Below are 5,513 nucleotides of genomic sequence, written 5' to 3'. Positions count from 1 at the left end.
GGTCACAGCAGGCCTGCACTCAAAGTCGCCTGAATCCTTGTCTACCATTTTCTCCATTATTCCACAAATCCATTCTTTGTAATGAAAGTGTTTCTAAAACGAGAGTATATTTTCCTGCCTTAGGAAAACTAGGAGGCAGAAATGATGGCATATTGGAGAATGGAGACTGTGTTATAATGAGCATCATTCTCATCGCCAAAGCAACATGGGACACGGGCTGTTGAGTAGCTTGAGTTGAGTGTGAATGCAACCTAGGAAGGTCCAGCAAGGGGCTCTTCCAATCATGTTTCAGCTGTCATCTTGCTTCTAAGGCTTTGCCTCTTTCTTCCAAAGTAAAATATAAATTCTGGTTATTAAGATAACTATGCTCAACCTTATTAAATATCAAGCAGTGCAAATTAACAGGGCAATAAGCTACAATTTTTATTCCTTAATTTATTGGTAATGATTTTTTTAACTAATGAAAATATTCAGTATTAGTGAGGATGAGAAAAAACAGTGAAATAGAAATTTATCCAACTTATCTGGTAGAATAACTTGAAAATATGTCCCAAAACCCTTAGATTTTGCATGTATTACCCTTTGACAAAATAATTCTACCTCTACAAAATTTTCCCCAAGGAAATATACAGAAAAGCATGCAGGGATTGATTTAGTTACAAAGATGTTCAATTCGAGGTTCTTGAGAACAGTGAAAAATTGGAAACAATTTAAATGTCTAATATTTGGGATTTGGTGAAATAAATTATATCTTTACAATAGAATACCACTGTATCTTGACTCCCCCATAGAAATAATGCTGTGAATGTTAAAAGGCATTAGAGTGAAGTAGTTAAAAGTAGGGATTCTAGAATCTGATTTCCACGGTTTATAATCAGGTTGTGCCATTAACTAGCTGTGGGACTTTGAACAAGTTTGTTAAATTCTCAGTGCCTCAGTTTCATGAGAATAATGATATAGTATTATACTTTCCTTACAAGGAACATATTAAGTACTCATCAAATATTAGGTATTGTTAGATAAGCAGTTACCAAGAAGGGAAGTTGTTTTTTTTTTTACTTATTATTAACTAGAAATTACAGGTTAACAAAATAGTTCGTATAATATAATGGTATACTTTTTTTTTTTTTGCAGTACGCGGGCCTCTCACTGTTGTGGCCTCTCCCATTGCGGAGAACAGGCTCCGGACGCGCAGGCTCAGCGGTCATGGCTCACGGACCCAGCCGCTCCGCGGCATGTGGGATCTTCCTGGACCGGGGCACGAACCCGTGTCCCCTGCATCGGCAGGTGGACTCTCAACCACTGTGCCATCAGGGAAGCCCATATTTTCTTTTAAAAGGCTCTTTTAGAGACTTTGGGATTGACAAAAAAAATTGTAAATCACTATATTATACACCTGTAACATATAATATTGTACATCAACTATACATCAATAAAAAAGAAAGTGAAAAAAAAGGTTCTTTTAGATAGTTTAGACTAGTGGTTCCCAAACTGTGTGCCAAGGCATCCTGGGGCACTGCAGTGAACTCACAGGAGGCCCCCAGGATATTTTAAAATTTCAAGAGAAACACAGCAACACCCCTGGACACTGTGTGAACTACTACTATTAAGTGGTTTGGACCTAACTACATAATAAACGTAATTTATATTGGTTTAAAGTACCAGAAAAAATTACTGAAACGTTGAGGGTTCCATGAATGAAGAAAGTGTGAAACTTTTAAAGTAGCCTATGGAATTTACCCAGATGTTAAATGTTACTGAGAAGTGGGATTTGTGTGCTTTACATTTTCTGCTTTTGATTTATCTGAACTTTTTAATTCTACTGTGAACCTTATTGTTTTAGTAAGACAATAAAAGTTATTTTAAAAATAATTTCTTCCTGAATTTGTGCAATAACCATTTATTGAACATTACATGGGGTCAATTTCTGGGCTTGATACAGGAAGGCAAAGATGCCACACCCTCAAGGAGCACACAGTTGAGGGTGAGTGGAGAATGTAAACAAATGATTGCTGTGTGGTAGAAAAGGCTCTGAGTCAGAGGCTGGATTGGGAGCTCTGAACTCTGCTTTGGAGATAAGAAACCCTTCACAGAAGGCAGGTGTTAGGTGAGTCTTGCAGAATAAACGGGACTTCCCTAGATGGAAAAGGTGTAGAAGAATGTTCCTCCTTTCAGCCTGTGTGTAGAGGCTTGGATGGCTATGGGGGTTGCGGGGAGGGCAGTGGTAGGAGACTGGAAAGGTAGGCCAGATTAGAATGGGAAGGCTTTGATGGGTCATGCCCTCGACTGGACACTCAACTTGTAAAGGATGGGAAAACATTGACAGGTTTTAAGTAGGGGAGTGTTATAAGTGTTGTGCTGTGGAAAGATCACTCTGGCAGCACTGTGGAGACTAGACTTGGAGGCTGGAGCAGAGCTGCACAGGGCAGGGGACAAGCCAGGAGGATTTTGTAATAGTGTAAGAAGAGGTCACGAAGCCCCAAATAACTAATGACAAAGATTGTATAATGGGCCTCTGTGGACCAAATCAGCAAAAGCAAAAGATCCAGATGTAGCACATCATTCATTTCAAATATGTTGGTGTCTTTAAAAATAAAAACTTTGTTTTTTCTGATCATAAAGACAATACACAATTGGTATAGAAATTTAGAAGATGTAGAAATGTATAAAGAAGAAAATGAAGTATTTATATCCTATGAACTGGAGCTGAGATACATGTGTGTTTATATATCACATATAAAATATTAAATATGACATATTATATATAAATACTGATATATGTCTCAAATATATACATATAATTTAAAACATGTGTACATGGTAAAGTCTGACTTACAGAAGGATAGAAAATTAAAATAATAATAATTACTGAGTGTTTACCAAATGCTAGACATTCTTAGAAGCACAAAATATATAATAACATATATATTAGCTTATTCAATCCTCAAAACAACCCTGTGAGATAGGTCTGTGTGTATTTTGCCATTTCTAGGTAAGAGAGTTGAAGGATAGAAAGATCAGTAAATTGCTCAATGTTCTATAATGTGTAAGTGTCAGAGCTGGGATTTGAACCCAAGCAGTTTATCTCCAGGGCCTGTACCCTTAAACCCCTAAAGTACAATTTTGAGTGGTATATTTAACTTCTGTTTTTAATTAATTGACTTTACACAGTGACTCTTTGACATTCTACTACTACAGTGTTGTCCAACTGAACTTCCTGCAGTGATGGACATATTCTGTATCTGCACTATCCAGTATGGTAGCTACTAGCTATGTGTAGTTATAGAGCACTAGAAATGCTGCTACTGTGAATGAGGAACTGCATTTGAAATTTTATTTAATTTTAACTAATTTAAATTTGAATAGCCACCTGTGGCTAATGGCTGTGCATTGGACAGCACAGACCTATAGAAGATAAAAAAAAAACGAGTACCTCATTGCTTTGTCATACTCCCTCTCCAGTAATCATATGTAACCATGTTTGTTTATTTCTGACTTCAATCCTTTCCCATATTTATCTCTATTAGGTCCAGAAAATATGCCTATAATTTAATCTCTTGATTTACCTACTTTAAACACTGGATTGACTCTGCCATACAAAAGCGGTCCCCAACCTTTCTGACACCAGGGACCAGTTTCACGGAAGATAATTTTTCCATGGATGGGGGTGGGGCGGGGGATGGTTCAGGTGGTGATGCGAGCAATGGGGAGCCCCAGATGAAGCTTTGCTCCCTCGCCCGCCCTTCACCTCCTGCTGTGCGGCCTGGTTCCTAACAGGCCACAGACCCATAGTGGTCTGTGGCCCGGGGCTTAGGGACCCCTGCCATACAAGATGAGGAATTAATTTTTGTATCACTTAAGATTCTTCTGATTGCAAGTGGAAGAAAAGCCAAATCAATCTGATTTGAGCAATAAAAAGGGAATTTATTGGCTCATATAAACAAGAATATCAGAGGCATTAGGAAGGCTGAATTCAGAGTTCAAACAATGTGAGCAGAACTCGATTTCAGCTCAGCTCTCTGCAGTCTGTAAGCTTCATCCTTAAATTCTATGTGGTGGGCAAAGCTGCAGGAGCCATAGGGTCATATTGTCTTAGATTCCAGACTAGCATGTGTCTTTATTGTGTGCTATTTAACTGTGGCCACAATAATGTTGAGTTAAAACATACACACACAATCTCAGTGGTATACAATGATAAGTATTTAACTCATATATGTGTGGGTTGGCTGAAGTCAGCTGATCTATGTTGGACATGGCTGGGTAGCTTTGCTGATCTTGGTTGGGACTGCTTACAACTCTGGGCTAGGATAGCTCAATGGTGTTCCTTGTGTCTCTCATCTTCCTCCTGGGACAAATGACCTACCCCAAGCATGTTCTCATGGTGATGATGAAGGTGCAAGAGCACAAGACCAGATGCACAAGCATATACCATTAGCCAAAGAAAGTCAAATGACTGTACCCCAAATCAATAAAATGTAGACGTATGCTCCTCCCATGGAATTGAGAAGGAGGAAAGGAGTATTTCCAAGCAGATGAGCTTGGCTTGCTCGATTCAAAACCAGTGATTGTGGCCAAGGGCATGGATCTCACACTCTGGCCTTGGCCTAGGTCCTATATTCCATCCTGGGAACAGAGGTTACATTCAGATTCACCCAAACCATGTAGACTAAGAGTGGAAGAGGAACAGTTACCCCAAACTAAGATAAGAGTTCTGTTGGCCACATGAAGAGGAAATGGGTATGAGATGGCAAACCACAATGACAATTATAACTTTAAACAATACACAAGTTTCCCCCACTATTTGAAAGCAGAGCATTCCTAAGAAATCTTTTGCAAGCTGAAATGGTGTAAAGTGGAGAAAGCTTAGGATGCATCTTGCTAACGGATACACAAAATAAACTGAGATAAAGCACAGACACAGTTCAAAGCTCTGGTGGCTTGACGCTGAGATGCTGAGTGTAGTTCCAGGAAAAGAGTTTGACAATGCCACTCTCACTGCTCAGGGTGCACTGCCTCTACCATGGCTCACTGCAAAACAAATGCTGAATGCTCTTCTACTTTCGCTTTTCACCTTTTTTTGTACAAGCAAAAATTCTCTTCAGATTTCTTTCGGTTAGTGAAAACAGGTATTAATGTAGGTGTTTCGTAAAAGTGAACGGGTGTAAAGCAAACTTCTGAAAAGCAGGGGATACCTGTACTTAAATTTCTGTTTCTTGAGACTTTGGTTTCAGATAGTATCCTCTGACATCATATTCATGAAATCCCTTTCACCCCCACATTTCCCACTTCTGTCAGCTTGATCATTCAAGCTGTTTGTTTATATTAATGAAGGAAGGACTGGGTACTTAACAAAGGTGGCTGGGTGTGTCTGCTGCAGTCTCTTCTCTGCCACTGGATAGGTAGGTTTCCTTGGTAGGCATTTCCCTCTGACGATGGGTACTGGCTGCATATATGGGTGGGACATGTCAACTGACAAACTTCCCTTTAGGGTGCAAGCATATGGGATCATGCAA

The sequence above is a fragment of the Leucopleurus acutus genome (genome assembly GCF_964270905.1).
Source record: "Leucopleurus acutus genome assembly, chromosome: 14".
Classification (NCBI taxonomy): Eukaryota; Metazoa; Chordata; class Mammalia; order Artiodactyla; family Delphinidae; genus Leucopleurus; species Leucopleurus acutus.
This window is presented reverse-complemented; position numbering follows the sequence as displayed.